This window comes from Mirounga leonina, unplaced genomic scaffold, assembly GCF_011800145.1.
Source record: "Mirounga leonina isolate KUSES-001 unplaced genomic scaffold, KU_Mleo_1.0 Mir_93, whole genome shotgun sequence".
In the NCBI taxonomy this organism is placed as follows: Eukaryota; Metazoa; Chordata; class Mammalia; order Carnivora; family Phocidae; genus Mirounga; species Mirounga leonina.
In genome coordinates, this window is record NW_023270854.1 from 42,982,006 (window position 1) to 42,998,923 (window position 16,918).

Consider the following 16,918-nt stretch of genomic DNA (forward strand, 5'->3'; position numbering starts at 1 on the left):
AAGTATTTGAAATTAGAGACAGTATCTAGTTCATCTTTGTATCCGTAGAGTCTTTCATGATGCCTGGCTCATACATGTTGAAGTTCCCATCGGGCTATAAAATCACGTGAGCTTCTGTATCACTGTGTACATGAGGAACTGCATATGTGTTCAAGGATGAGGGTGACCAGTATGTGGAATACTTTCATGTGCTCAAAAGCAAATTTTAGATATCATAGCTCACATCTATAATGTCTGTACCACATACCAGACATTCTGCTGAGTGCAATAAATGCTGGTATTCTTAAATCTTTGAAACCTGTGATACTCTACTATGAGCACCTCCCCTTTTGTGATAGAAAACAGAGCTGCAGATGACTGGATTCTCATAAAGAAGTAGGAAGTGATGGACACAGTTTGAGTCTAGGTCTGTCTGATGTCATAGCCTAAACTAACTACTCTGATATAGTACCTCTTGTAATTACCTGGAAGATACTAATGTAATCTACAAAAAGTCACCATGACAGGTGACTATATTTTAGATACTTTGATAATTATGTTATTTCCACTTACAAATGCAAACTTTGGGGAGGGCAGTAGTCAAAAAGAACCCCAGAATTCTTGGGTCTTGGAACATTATCGGTAAATTCAAATGTACTCTGTCTTAAGGATATATGTAGACGATTAGTGATAAGATTGTTAACTTGAATAAAAGCAAATTTTCATGAACATATTTTCTCTGTCCCCTCTGTATTCGAGGAAATAATATATCACTTTTGGGGTGGTTTTTTCTTTTCCTTTTTTTAAGATTTTATTTATTTATTTATGTATTTATTTAGAGAGAAAGAGAGCACAAGAGTGCAAGTGGGGGGAGGGACAGAGAGAGAGGGAGAGAGGGAGCATCTCAGATAGACTCCAAGCTGAATGCAATATGGGACTCGATCTCATGACCCTAAGAACAGACCTGAACTTAAACCAAGAGCCGGATGCCCAACCAGGTGCACCACCCAGGTGCCCCTATATCACTTTCTGTTTTACAAAGCACATTCACATCCACTTGGGTTTAATCTTTATGGCAGGGACGCCTGGGTGGCTCAGTCGTGAAGCGTCTGCCTTCGGCTCAGGTCATGATCCCAGGGTCCTGGGATCCAGCCCCACGTTGGGCTCCCTGCTCAGCGGGAAGCCTGCTTCTCCCTCTCCCACTCCCCCTGCTTGTGTTCCTTCTCTCGCTGTCTCTCTTTCTCTGTCAAATAAATAAATAAAATCTTAAAAAAAAAAAATCATTGTGGCAACCCATTAGAGTTCTCCATGTTCCATTTGTAGCAAGTTGTGTGATGAGTTCTCAGAGTTTGTAACTGGCGGAGCCAGAACTGAGGTCCACCTTTTCTGTTTCCAGATTCCATGCTTGGTTAACAGTACCTCAACTCTCGCATTTAGGAGATGCTTGTAAAATATGTCGAAAACTTGACTCATGTGTAAAGCTGCTTTGAATACTGACTAATTAAAGTGGCGCTATAAATATGCCCCAGGGTTTCTTGCTTATAAATGTCTTTGGATATTAAAATTCATGTTTGGCTTAATCCATAATTAATCTCTCCTTTCACTTTCCTGAGCTATGTTCAGGATCAGCAAATGTATATTGATCACATTATCTCATAAATCTTCTACTTTCAGTATTTTATTTTTCATGTCATTGTGCATAATTTTCTAGGCATAAATCTAAACCCAACTCCATGAAGCTTCAGTATAAATAGTAATAACTGGAAGGCTACCCGTCATAACTGGGTGCTGCATAGAATTGGAGGCCCAGAGGCAAGAACCAAGATCGTTCTCAACATCTTGGGCACTCAGTGTTACCTGATTTGCCTCTTTCTCCCTCTTCCCCACCAATCCCTTTGAGGGAAAGCACTGAATGAGGTTTTATTGTTGTAGTTATTTTAGGAAAGACTGACTTCCTTTATTGACTTTATCCACTTAGATTGATTCTTGAGATCCAATAAGTCAAACTTACCTATTGCAAGATTTATTAAAATCATCCTCATAAATATTCAGCTTCTTCTTTTACTGACCTCTGAGGTTTCTTTTGCCCCCAGATAAGCTCTTAGGCACAAATGTTTTGTTTTCTACCCACTTCCCCAATAGTTGAAAGGTTTTGCTGTAACTTTCTCTATATTGTCCTCTGTGTCTAATTTCTTTATTTAGTACTAGTTTTCCTATGGTATCTTTTGGTAGTTAGCGTCTTGGTTCTTTGATGCCATGTTCATCTAGATCAAAAGCCTCTGTCCATCTTGGATTCTCTGTCATGATTTCCTTTTGCAGTTCTCATTATAGGAAATTGTAAAAAAAAGTCGGGGTGCCTAGGTGGCTCAGTCAGCTGGGCATCCGACTCTTGATTTTGGTTCAGCTGATGATCTCAGGGTCTTGAGATCAAGCCCCATGTCAGGCTCCGAGTTCAGCAGGGAGTCTGCTTGAGATTCTTTCTCTCTCCTGCTCCCTGTGCCCCGCCCTCACCACATGTGCTTTCACTCTCTCTCAAATAAATACATAAATCTTTTTAAAAATTGAAAAGAAAATTGTGACAGAATTAAATAATGGGCTTTTTATTCACTCTGACTTACCTCATAATAGCAGAATACAATATGCAGTGTGGGAATGCTACCTTTGTCTGTACCTAAAGTAGGTTCATGAAATCCCTTTGCATATCTCCATCACCAAGGCCACTGCCTTAACTTAGATCAGAATCATCGCTGTCCTAATGAGTGTCCTGTCTCTGGCTTCACACCCGCACCAGCTCTTTGAAAATTATTAAATCCAGACCTCCTCCTTAGCATGACAGGTCTTTGGCCTTTTGGTGCACTCCCGCAGGGAGGAGGTAGAGGGTTGTGGGAAAGAGTTGATGGTGGGTATGCACCCCCTCAAGATGCAAATCTATCAGGCTTGTCCACACGTGGCCACTAAAGTTTCCTTGCAAGTCTAGGTGACTTGTCCTCATGCTCTCTCTGCCTTTTCTTGGGTCAAGATGTAGTTTCTAAAAATATTTTCTTTATTGGCTGTAGTGTTCCCTTTTTCATTGAAGTATAGTTGACATACAACGTTACATTAGTTTCGGGTGTACAACATAATGATTCAACAAGCCTTTATGTTATACTACGCTCATCACAAGTGTAGTTACCATCTGCCAGCATACAACACTATTACAGTATCATTGACTATATTCCCTGTGCTGTGCCTTTTATTCCCATGACTTATTCATTCCGTGACTGGAGGCCTGGACCTCCTTAATGACAGATGCCTTTCTTCTTCCACTCTCTCCTCCTCCAGAGATAAAAGCAGCTATGGGTCTTATTTCTCTTAGAGCTTGTTAGCTTCTTTATTTTTATTCAGTTAGCCTCGTTATGTTCTCAGTTATGGCTTCCAAATTTTGGTAACTTATCTGGCTTGTTCTTTGCATTAGAGTGTGAATAACAGTCTCATGACCTTCTACATCCCAACCAGAAGCGGAAGGCTTCCTACAAGGTTTAAGAGTGTAACCACCGTGCATATCAACAAGAGCATTTCCAGCACCCTGGGAGCCTTCCTTGAATCCCCTGCCGGGAAGTATGCCCTCTGCCAAAAAGTAACTAGTATTTTTTATTTCTATCAACGTAGAACAGCATTAACCGGGTTTTGGATTTCATTATGTAAATGGATATCATACAGTAGGTACTTTTTGTGTTTGGCTTCCTTTACTCAGACTTACATCTGTAAGATTAATCCATGCTATATACAGAAGTAGTGCATTTTTATAGTTGCTGAAAAGTATTCTGTTGTAGGAATTAGCCACATTTTATTCATCCATTCTACTATGCTTGGACCGAGTTCATGCAGTTGCATTATTATGAATAAAACTGCTATGAACATTCTTGTATGTGTGTGTGTGTGTGTGTGTTGGAGCATTTCTGTTGGTGTGTGCATAGGGATTGAATTTCCGTGTCCGTTTTCCAAAGTAATTGTACGGTTGACCCCTCCCCTCATCGTAGCTGTGCGTCAGAATTCCAGTAGCTCTGCATCCTCACTAGCACTTGGCTTTTTCCAGTCTTTGAATTTCAGCCACTCTGATGGTATGTATCTCAGTATGATTTAATCAGGATGTTCCTACTGACTCATTTACCATTTTGATATCTTTGCGAGGTTTCTGTTCGGCCTTTTTGTCCACATTTCTACTCGGGCTGTCTGCCTTTATCTGATTGATTTGTAGGAGGTCTTTCTATATTATGGATATCATTTCTTTGTCATAAACATATGGTCAATATCTTCCCCCATCCCATAGCTTGCTTTTTTATTCTCTTCATGGTGTCTTATGATGAGCAAAAGTGTTTAATTTTAGTGAAGCCCAGTATAACAGTTTTATTCCATTAGGGTTAATACATTTATGTCCTATTTAAGAAAACATTGTCGATTCTGAGGTAATGAATTCTCTCCCCCCCACAAAAAAAGTCTTCTCAAAGCTTTATTGTTTTACCTATCACATTAAGTCTGTGATCTCTCTCTAATGGATTATTCATTTGTTATAAGATATTTATCAGAGTCCTTTTTTCTTTTCTCCCTTGATGTCCAGCACTGCATACGAAAAAGATAACCCTTCTCCACTGCACTGCAGGGGTCCACTTGTCATGAAGCAGGTGGCTCTGTGTGTGTGCGTCTGCAGACTGGCCTCCTGACCCTGCGCTGTAGCGTTTGTTCTGCTGCCCTGCTCTTGGCCAGTACCACTTGTTGTCACTGCTGTCACTTCACAGTGTCTTCCTATCTGGTGGTATCAGTTCTCCAACTGAATTCATCAAGATTTGCATCAAAGTTTTTGGTGGAATTTCTCATGTATTTTTTTTTTTCCTTAAGAAAAACTAAACCCTTTATATAATACTCTTAATTTCTAAGTAAATTTAATCCAGATATTTTTCCATTTTCTTTTTTTAAGATTTTATTAGAGAGAGAGAGAGAGAGCACGCGCGGGCGCGCGTGAGTGGGGGGAGGACAGAGGGAGAAGCGGGCTCCCTGCTGAGCAGGGATTCTGACTGGGGGCTAACTCCCAGGACCCCGTGATCATGACCTGAGCTGAAGGCAGACATTTCACCGACTGAGCCACCCAGGCACCCCACTTTTCCATTTTCTAAACAAGATCTTGGGTACTGCTTTAAATCTTAAAATTATGGTCAGTTCCTGAGAAGTTCAGCTTTGTGAAATACATTGTTTCTGTTTTCCATAATTTACGTGTGACTCCCTGTTAGAAAGTCTATTTCTTTTTTTTTTCTTCCTGTTGACATACAATTTTACATTAGTTTCAGGTGTACAACCTAGTGATTGAACAAGTCTGTATGTTAGATTATGCTCACCACCAGCGTAGTTGTCCCCTGTCGCCATAGGACCCTGTGACAAGGCCCCTGGCTGTATTCCATACACTGTGCCTTTTATTCCCAGGATTTATTTCTTTGTAGTGTGCATTAAGCCTTTTTTGGCAACAGAATATGAATCATACACTTTTATTAGTTTTGGGGGGAAGATATTATCTCTTTACAAGAGTAGGCTTCAGAAATGGGATTGCTGCCATGTTACATTTTAGACAAGTTTTAGTCGATTTTTATTACACGTAGGTAGTATTTTATGGAGCATGTGTGTTACCTCAAGATGGGGACGGAGACTGTGCCGTACGAGACAGACATGGCTTGTCATAATCAGGCAGTGGTCTGCTTGATGTCTCAGCTGGACAATCCCAAAGAATCACCAACTTTTTCAAAGGATGGGCAGGCCTCAGAGGGTAGTTTAGGCCGTTGGCAAAGCCAGGCAGAGACTGTGGGGACAGGCAAAGGTAGCCGTGCTGGGAAGGCTGGAAGACCCAGCCTTAGGCTGGCTTAGCCAACATTCTTATTTTTCCTGCCAAGAGAAAGTATCCTTCTTATGAAGCTAACTGATTAGAAAGAAAACAAAGCAAAGCAGCCCTTTACAAGGGTAGTCCTTATCTTCCCTGCCATTGATTAGCATCTCTTGCTGTCTTAGTTCTGTGCCAGGATACAGGCTGCTAATTTCTTTAACAGAATAGCTCAGAAGCCTAAGAAAAGAAAAACAACAACACATCTGTATCTTTTGTCTTGTGTATAGTAGACTTTTGCCAGTGCATGTCAATACTTTGCTGTGGTTTAGACTGTCAGGGCCCTCGATGTTTGAAGTTAGCCTTAGATGCCTTCTGAACAGGAACATCTGTTGGCTGTTGGACAGACACTTTTAGTATAATGTCTGTTCTCTTTTCAGAGGGCGAGGTTCCTTCTTTATCTCCTTCACTGCCGTACCATCAGGTTTTTTGGTGGTTATCAAGTCGTGTTTAATCACCCTCATTAGTAAATGTTCATTCATGCACTTTTGGACAGTGGGGCTTGTTGCAGATACTGTGTAGCTTTTAATGTTCTTTGCAGTGAGCTCCCTCCATATTAGCATCACTAATAAAATCAGGGTAAATATACAATATCGCGGATGGCTCGCTTTTCATGGCACCACCCCTTTAGCCCCAGGATAGGAAACAGAAACTGCCAGCTTCCTGCTTTTTAAAGCTTAGACTTAATTACGATTGCTTTTATATCAAATAAACATTTATGGAGTGTGTATTATGTTTACAACACTCACTGGTGCTCACTTTAAACAACCTCTATCTAAATCACTTACCATTATACAGTTTCATTCTTCATAATAATAGCAAAAGCTATTGTTTGGGGTACCCTATGAATTAGGCACTGTAGTAAGTGCTTTCTATACGTTATTTCATTTGACCCTCCCACAGTACACAGCAGAGACAGAGCACATTGTTAAGAAGTAGTGATGTGGGGATTAAGTCCCTGTCCATCCGAGTCCAAAGAAAGTGGTGTGTCTACAGGATCCTGTCCCTCCTTGGCAAAGCTCAGGTTCAATCAGGCGATTAAAACAGTGCCTTTCCGAATGTCATCTGAATTTATCAGATGTCCTTTCCTTGAAATGGACTCTGGGACATCCAGCAGCTTCCTCGGCTCTTAAAGTCTGACTTGGAAAATTTCCCATTCCGAGTCTGGGGCTGGAGGACTCCTATGGGGGACTCTGGATGTGTGAGAGAGGATGTTGCTGTCCACGTGGGGAGGTTTCCCAGGTGACAGTGAGTGGACACTGGGATCTTTTGGACCATGGCTTCTTCTCCACAGACAAACTCATCTAAGGTTAAAGTTGACGCTGGTCAGAGGGGGTCTTGACAGAAAGGGTGAGTGGCTAATTAAAGGTTCCACGTCAGTGTTGTCTTGCTCACTCTTGGACTCCTGGTCCTTACTCTCCCCGGGGTACCAGGTCTGTCTTCCCACACAGCTGCTGCTGAGTGTATCATCACAATCAGCTAGATTTTTGTCTCTCGGTTTCTTCAGAAGAGGCCCAGCACTGCTTGGGCTCAGGAGATTTCACATTCCAGGACTGAGAGGACTCTTACCTGAATTCCCACATTTGGTTTCTTAAGTTTTGGAGTCTTGCTCTCGAGCTAGGGTTTTTCCTTCGCATCAGAGACGGTTCTGAGCTCTCAGAGGAAGTGCCTGACGTCAACCCTGATGATTTGGGGGGCACGTCTGAAAGCTGGATTCCCTGTCACTTTAAAAGTCATATTTCATCAACTGTGGGTGGGGAAGGAGGTTGTGTCTGGACTTTTTTATTTAGCTTGCAAGGTGTAGAAATTGAAAAAATTCCCGTAAATTTTGGATCTCCGAAGCCTATCCAAAAAGTTGAAAGATCTAGAAACATGGCCAGCATTCGGCCTTGACAGCAAACATTGCAAACCAAATAGAGGCTTCTCTCTTGAAGCAGGGCAGACATGTTCTGATAATTGTTTTTGTTTTCTTCTTTTCATCCCAGGCCAGCTTTATTGACTTATGTTATAAGCCAATCCTTTATAGAAATCTATTTTTGCTGACTCTGATTAAATTATATAATAATTATTAGACATTGGATTAACAAAAAACAGATTTCTACAAGGAGAAGATGCCATAGTGCTCTGAAACCATGGAACAATTTCCTGTAGTACTGTTTTTGTTTCTGTTTTTAAAGGAAAAGAGGAAAAGAAAGTGGATTCACCACAAATATATTTAGCCAGATGAATTAGTTAAAATAGGCTAGATGCTGTAACAAACTAAAATTTCTGTGACATAAGCCTGATTGAAATGCATTTCTCACTTACTTCATGGTCATTGGATTTCAGGTCACGGGAATTAGGGGTGGGGGGGAAGGTCCACTGTACCCCATGTGGCTTCCAGGGTCACCCCAGCCATACATACCTGCAATCCCTGAATGACCAAAGGGCAGGGAGGATAACTTGTGGGAGATTTTTATGGGGCGTGGCGCATGTGACTTCCATTCTCTGTTCCCTAGGTATCTAATAAGAAGAAGAAATGAGTTCGGTGACCAGCTGGAAGTCTCTGCCCCACCCTGTTAGATGTTTGAGTTTAGAGAATCTTTTCTGAGGTTGTTTGAAAAGAGTTTCCTCCTAGGACCCACCCACAGTAGAGTGCTAGCTCACGTGCATTGTTTTGTGACCCCTGCAGATATCCCGGAAGGAGGTGGGGATCACAGGGGATGTACAGGAGGTTCACAGCTCATGAAAATGAGACGCTGTACGTAAGGCTCACAAAAACCAGGGAGGGCAGCTTTCCCTAACCTGCAGGATGCTCCCCGTGCTCCCTGGGATCCTAAAGTCTTCTTGATCAGGGACCAGCACTTGCCCATGTAAAAAATCACATGCAATTTCAGGATAAAGGGAGTGATGATAGGAGCTCTTGGTAGTGGCCCAGGATTTCAAAACCCAAAAGATCCAGATGTAATTGCTGTATGAGTGACCATTGCCTTTTTTTTTTTTTTTTTTTAATGAAATTGTTCTCTTATGTGATTTGTGGAAATCAGTATCAGTATTTCTGTAGCTGAGATTCCCGGAATCTTCATGGCACAGGAAGCACGTTCAGTGGAATTTAGGTGCCTGAGATGGGGTATTTGTGGGAATCAGTATCAGTATTTCTGTAGCTGAGATCCCTGGAATCTCCATGGCACAGGAAGCACGTTTAGTGGAATTTAGGTGCCTGAGAACGAGTAAGAACCCACAGCTCCTCTGCGCTGGGACTTGGCTTTGAGGACTGGGGACTCTGAGGGTTGATGATTTAGTTTCTCCTCACATGGCCCCTCCCCTTTGCATGTTCAGCTGCAGTAGGATTGAACGTCTGTACCTCTGACATGTGACTTCACTTTCCTGGCTTTAGTCCATGGTCTTCACCAGCATCTCTGTGTAGCCCCCAAGACTCATCTCAAGACGTCTTCCCTTGGAATCCCAGCTGGATCAAGTGTCTCTGCTCTGTGACCCACAGCATTCCATGTCTGCTTTGTTTTGAGCTTTTGTGTCTAGTCCTGCTCCCGACCTTAAGCTCTCTGTGAAGGCAGGGATTTCTCCTACTCATTTTTTATTCCTGTACCTAGGACATTTCGCGCCTGAGAGGTGCTCACAGAATGTTCATGCTTTGGGCCTTCTTCCCAAACCTCTTAGCTTTTATAAGTCTGTCTACAGGGTTAATTGAACTAGTACGCCCATGATAACTTGACTTTCATTCTTTGAAATCCCTGATGTCTTCAGGAAGTGATGATACCGTTATAAATGCTAGCACTCATTACATACTTGTTCAGTGTCAGGCTCTGTGCTGTGCCCTTAGTTTTCATTTCTCTTTTCATCTTCCTAACAACCCTGTGCAGTAGATGCTGCTATTAGTCCAGTGTTCAAACCCAGGTCCATGTGGCTTGAGAGGCCAAACTCCTAATGCACTTGCTGGTGGTCATATGATGGATGGTGTTGCTGATTTGTAGCATGCAGGTGATACTGGTAGGACCAGTGAGGCTGGGCGCTTAGCCAGTTTCTTAGAAGACGGCTGGTAATCCAGCTTTAGAACAGGCAGAGAGTAAGACTCAGTTAATTGGGGGCGCCTGGGTGGCTCAGTTGGTTGAGCGACTGCCTTCGGCTCAGGTCATGATCCTGGTGTCCCGGGATTGAGTCCCACATCGGGCTCCCTGCTTGGCGGGGAGTCTGCTTCTCCCTTTGACCCTCCTCCCTCTCATGCTCTCTGTCTCTCATTCTCTCTGTCTCAAATAAATGGATAAAATCTTTAAAAAAAAAAAAAAAGACTCAGTTAATTGGTTAAACATGGCTTGCAAAATTGAGCATGTTTTGACATTAATAAAGTTAGAATCTGGAGAAGCAATGTGAACAGCCACGTTATTACCAAAAAAAAAAAAAAAAAATCCAAGTATACAATCTGGATGACAGGAGCTAAAATTTTAAAACCAGCCTGGATGCTTAGACAGAAGGATGGGGTACAGGTATAAGAAAGCCCCTTGAGACCAAAGGAGCCACTTCCCCGAGTCAAGGGATCTTTGCTTGAGCCACGGGGTCTGTCTCCATGCACTTCCTGCCGGTCTCAGGATCCAACCCCGGTGTGGGCAACGAACCCAGGCCCTCTGTCTCAAGCAGAGAATGAAATTATATAATTTAACCATGGTATATTTGATTCTCTGAGATAATTGTTTTACAGAATCTTCCTGCTGTGTAAGCAAACTGACATGTTTGAATCTGGACACAACTGTGGAGATTTTATTGTTGGCTGAAGCATACTCTGTTATGTTCTCAAGTTGTTTGTCCACTTACACCCACCTGCAAATACGAGTATATGTTAGTTATTCAAAGACCAATACTGATTTCACAAGAGGAGAGCTTCACCAGGGATTGGATTAGTGCATTGTCATTCCCTTCGTGCAAGCTGTTCTCAAAGCTCTTACCACCAGGTGACACACATCAGTAGGTTACCAGCAGCATATTCTCAACTGGTCAGGGCCCGTTCATTCCCCACAGGGCATGAAGTATTTTTAATGTGCACATGATTTGCACAGGACCTTTATTTGCTATTCTTGTCACTTTGTGTGAAGGAACAAAATATCTTCTGGAATTCATTTTTAATATTCATTCTTCCTGACTACTCATAAGTTTACTGTATTTAGTTTTAGAAGAATAGGAAGTTATCAATATCCCGGTAATAACAGTGATAAAGATTTTGAATGCCAACTATATGTTAACACTGTGCCAGTGAGAAAAAAAAAAAGATAAGATATTAAGTGGCATTTGCCAGAGTTCTGCCACCTGGCCAGATCCACCAACTGCCTGTTTTTATGAATAAAGTTATCTTGGAACAGAACCATGCACCTTGTCCATTGTTCATGTGTTATCCGTAGCTCCTTTTACACTGTAGCAGCAGAGTTGAGACCGTATAACAGAGATTATATGGCCCAAAGATACTAAAATGTTTACTCTCAGGGCCTCACCGGAAAAGCTTTGCTAACTAACCCCCTGAGTGGCTAGAGAATATGGAACCCTCATTAGCGTTTTGTCTGAAGTTTGAACACTCTTAAGGTTAGCACAGGACATTTATGGAACCTGCCCAAGGTCATGCAGTTGGATATGGTGAAGTCGGGATTTGAATCAAGGCATTTTGATTTCAGACTCTATCTTTTGCAGTCGCCATAGTACGCTCCTTTTATATGCATGTTTATCTTAAACAATGATTAGTTCTCCTTAGAAAATTCCAAAACAATGTGACTTAAAGTGGAGAAGGATTTCTGATGCTCTGTCACCATATTCCCAACCACATCTTCTCATTTCTTGACTCCCTATTTTTAGGTTTCCTCTAAGATAGACTACTAGGTCAGGCTAACATAGGATGACTTTGATCTTGTCTGAATGGTGACATTTGTATTTTTGTCAGAAGACGTTGGAGCTTGGGGTGGGAACGTGGCCTGAAGATGTATTTAGAAAGTATACTCTGTGTCTCCCGGACAGACGTGCTTGAGCGGGCTAAGAAGTATAGGGCCATAACTGAATTGCATGGAAAGGGTGGGAAATGACAAACAGTATAAAAAAATAAATGTCAGGTGGCAGGAGCAACGTCAGCTCTCTGAAGCCGTTACTCTGCTCCATCCTACAGGCCTCGCACAGCCACATCCTTTCTTCCTCCAGCAGCTTACACCTTCCCCTTCCATATTTTTGTAATTGTTTATATACGCGTTATATCAGGTTTCATCATTTTTGAACGCATTCTTTTAAAAGACACTACTAGACTAAGAGCTCTATGGGCAACCTAAGAGACTCTCCAGAAAAGTATTTGTTGAATCAAATCTAATGGAACAGTATTTGCAACATTTTTCCAAGAGAATATGCCATAATTTTACAATAGGAAGTAAGCGGTGATAAAATTTCAACAACGCCAGTTTCTGCAGCAGCAGAACCATCATTTTGCACCAAAGAGTGAAACTTCAGCTCGTTCCAAATTCTGAAGACAGAATTTTGAGAGAATTTTGAAAGGAGCTGTGGCGAGGCAACATTAACTGTAAAACATGAGGCAGAAACAATGGATGCGCTTCCTCTTCATGGGGACCCAGCTGCGTCCCTCGTGGGAAGTGGGAAACTGGCCCTCTAGTGAGATTACGATGTCTATGAAAGCAGAGAATAGAGGTCCTTCAGCTGTCCCCAAGTTATTTTATCTCTGTTAGGCTTATGATTCAAACCAGAAAAGCTTTTAGCAAATCTTTTGTTTTGGGGGGGTTTCATAATCTGTAGAATCAACTTAGTCTTCCACATCATTTTGCCTGGGTAGAGAGTTACATCATCACTGCATTTCGCTGTGGAGGAAAATCAAGTTGTATCGTCATTTACATAAAGCTTGCAAGGGTATTTGACTGACTGACTTGTCAGCAGTTGTATGGTAATGTGTTGACACCTTATCACTATTTTATTCAATTATTTTAATGCCAGGAGCTGTAGAGGGTGAGATGATAATGTTCTTCTCTTCCACCTTCCATTCCTTTTTGTGTCTGTCCGAAGAGTTTCTTGGCTCTGCCACAGTCAGCTTTTTTTTCCAGTTAACTTTTTTTTCCCCCTTCAGAATTTGGTCCATTTACTTTCACGTTAGTACTTTTTACTTCTCTCAGTCACTCAGTCTTGAAACATTAAAAATGTTTCGTTTATCTATATGGGAATTTGAAATTCCTTGCCTTTGCTGCTACAAAAGGAAAGTTTTCCATTTGTACCAGCCCTTGCCTAGGAGATAGGGAAGTAGGATGCTCTGTTCCTTCACTCTTCTCCTCAGTGGAGGCTGATAAAGGACCAGGAATCTTCAGTGCCTCCCGTCCGGTCTGCGCGCACCTCCCCGCCCCTCCCCGCCCCCCGCCCCCCAACGCAGGCCCACCTGGTGTCGGACCTACATGAAGAATCCTAGTTCTGACTAAAACTCAGTGAGGCACATTTGAACCAACTATGCACAGGCCAGAGTTCTAGACCCCAGTGCCTAGTTAGCTTACTTAGCATAACCACCCTGAACTCCTCTTCTGGCACGGGAAACCCCTCACATTTCCCACCTCAGCAAATGGTCCTGTGCATTTCTTCACGGGCCCTGGGGCAACAAGATACAGCTTTTTTTTTTTTTTATTTCACTTGCTCTGGTAGTCTCTGTTTTATCCTTCCACACTGCTTACCTGAGTCCGTGACCTTGGGCAAATCATTAACCTCTCTGACCTGCGGTAATCAATGGAATAGAACAACAGCCACTTGGAAGGATTTGTGCTTGGGAGTGTGTGAGGTTATCACTTGAGAAAGCACCTAGTACATTCCTGACAGATGATGGGCACCAGGTGAAGGTTGGTTTCCTTCTTTCATACATACCCCGAGCTAAAAATAGCATCTGGTACCCAGTAGGCTCTCCTTAATTACTTGTGAAACAGTAAATGAATGTTTTCATCACTCTCTAAGACAGATTTAATTGCACAATTCTATAGATGCTACCAGCAATGAAGCTTTCTGATTTTTTTTTTTAGCTTTCTGAAATTTTTACCTCGGTTCCAGAATTTCTATCTATACTGATGCAGCATTTTAATTTATTTAAACATAACCAAATGCCTTAGGGTAGATTCATGATATCTTTACTGAACCAATTATAAATCATTGCTAGTCAGTGGAATTTAATAAGAAAACCAAAACCAGGGGCGCCTGGGTGGCTCAGTTAACGACTGAAGGCATCTGCCTTCGGCTCAGGTCATGGTCCCAGGGTCCTGGGATCGAGCCCCGCATCTGGCTCCCTGCTCCGCGGGAAGCCTGCTTCTCCCTATCCCACTCCCCCTGCTTGTGTTCCCTCTCTCGCTGTCTCTGTCAAATAAATAAAAAAATTTAAAAAAAGAAAACCAAACCACAGTGTTAGCTGCTAACTTTTTACTAACTCTCTCATAACTGTATCACACTTAAGACATTTTAAATCATAGATGGACCAAAAAAGGGGGTTTTAGTTGCTTGCAGTATTAATATTCTAAAAACCATAATTCCATGCCTACTTCTAATGGTTGTTACCAAATAACATATGTTCCAAATATTTTAAAACAAGATTTTCCTTAGCCTTCATTTGAAAATTAGATTTCTTTAGGAAGTTAACATTGCAGATAAAGGTTGACAATCATAAGAGAATTTTCAGATCTGCTTTTTCTCTAGAGAGTTTTAGGAACAAAATAAAAGATTTCTTCTTGGATTGTTTCTTTGTAATCTTCAGAAGTAAGACCCTGAACCCAATGACCTTGAGAATGTTTTCGGTCTCTGTAATTGTCTTTATAATTCTCATCCTACATGTTGTAATTTGTGTGTTTAAGTAAAGTACTATGGGATTGTAAAGATGTATAATTTAGGAGGTTTGCATAGAGTGACCCCTTATCAAAAGGCTTTAAAATTGGACCCTCAGGTCAGGACTTCTGCCATATAACACAGATGGATGTGGGCCGAAAAACCCATCCCTGTGACCTGAAGACATTTCTGCCTACTTCCTAGCATTATCAGATTTTTTTATATCCCCTATTTGTAATAGACAGGAGAAACCATCACAGAGAAATGTTAAGCCACCCATTTTAACCCAGTTTCTAACTTCCCGTAAATCAGTGGTTTTCTGCCTGTTTTTCTGATACCAGCACAGCTGAGGAACATGACACGTTTCCATCATTGTGGGGGACTCACCAGGGCAATGAATCTCAGCGACGGGATCGGCAATCTTTCTGTCCCTCCCCATTGTGAATTACTGCTATGGAATGTAATGCGATCCAAGGCACATTTCTTAAACTGGTTGCTCTTTTGAACATCTGACATGAATATCATCGCTGAGACTTTATTCAACACATTTTTTTAATGAGCTCTTTCTACAGGCTTGCCATTTTGATGGTGGAAAGGACTGAACAGGACTACAAACCTTTGAAGGCTATTGCTGCTCTCTGGTTCTTAAAGTGGTAGGAAAAGGCTATCAAAGGAAAGATAAAAAACCTATAAATTAATATGCTGTATATATATATATATATATATATATATATATATCCCTAATAAGTGAAGCAGTCCAGGTGGAGATGCTGTCCTGGTCTGGAGGAGATAGCTACAGTCAGTTTTAGCAAATTATGTCAGAATTTAAGCTCTATTTTGCCAGATCTTCCCAATTTTCAGGGGAACTATCCCTATGTCTAAATGTCGGCAATTTATTAGAAAATTTTTACCACACTGCTGGCCAGTCAAAATGCATTCCCCTTTGTAACCTTGTGGTGGGAGCTATATAAGCAATCAGGAAGCACAGGTTCTTTCCAGGTAAGGAAGCCTCTTTTGTCTCTAATTATGCCGAGGAAATTCCTCTGTATTCCTATACGGAATTATCACAAAGACACTGAGTATCAAGGAGTTTGTCACCAAGTAAAAAGACAGTCCTTAACCATAAGATTCAATTACTTAATTTCATGTAATTCAGACTTCTAATAAAATATTTTACACCCTCAGCATAAAAATATTTACTGTCATCAGTATACTTACAATCTGTTTTTCCCTTCCTATATAAAGCTCCAATCATTGTCAGGAGGCACAGTTAGTCACGGTTTATCCCACTCTATTATGCTTGGGAGCTATGCAGTTAAACATGACCTGAAAAAACATGCTTCTGGTGTGTAAGCATTCAGAATTCTCTAAATAAATCCTTGTTTTTATGTTGTATAACATTTTAGCATTTCAAAGGCCTTCACATCTGTTATATCATTGTAGGTCTTCAAGATAGTCTATAAATTGCTCATAAATTCCATAAAATTTAAAACGGAGCACATTTGTGCACGATCGAGATGTTTTCACTCAGGTTTTATATGGATAGTCTGAAATGCTCTATCCTGACAAGAGAAAACAGCATTCCCAAACCTTTGCTCATTCTGTTGATAATCCCAGAAGGGTCCTTTCTCCCTTGAACACGGATTGTTCAAGCTTGAAACCTCACACAGATTTTCTCCTCTGAGCATTTTATACTTTGCAATATACCAAGCTTACATCCCACACTGGCTTGTCCTGCCCTGTGTACCCGCCTCACGCGTCGTAGACCCGTGTACACTCCTCAGAGGAGGGGCTTTTCCTCAGTGCCTTCAGTGGTTAGGTTAGCCGGACCTCTTGGTAAGGAGCTGAACCCAGGACGGTGGTCAGGATGAGGGTGTCTCAGCGAGCAGAGACTTACGTGGTAGATGGACGTTTGGAAGTCAGACACACCTGGTTTGGATTTGCATCCTAATCACAGAAGATGTGAGACTGAGAGCAAGTTACTCAAGCTCTCTCAGTCTGTTTCTTCACCTAGAAAGACGATGATAAAACATTCTCCACAGGTTTGTTAGAAAGTATCCATGAGGGGCTCCTGGGTGGCTCAGTCGGTTAAGCGTCTGCCTTCGGCTCCGGTCATGATCTCAGGGTCCTGGGTTCAAGCCCCACATCAGGCTCTGTACTGGGCGGGGAGTCTGCTTTGTCCTTTCCCTCTGCCCCAACCCCCAGTTGTGCTCTCGCTCTCTCCTC

General features: G+C 41.8%; 1 protein-coding gene across 1 annotated transcript in view; it reads left to right on the forward strand.

Moving 5' to 3' along the window:
* Positions 1-16,918, forward strand: part of CDH2 (cadherin 2) — a 209,055-nt gene that overhangs the window by 179,330 nt on the left and 12,807 nt on the right. The window lies entirely within an intron of this gene.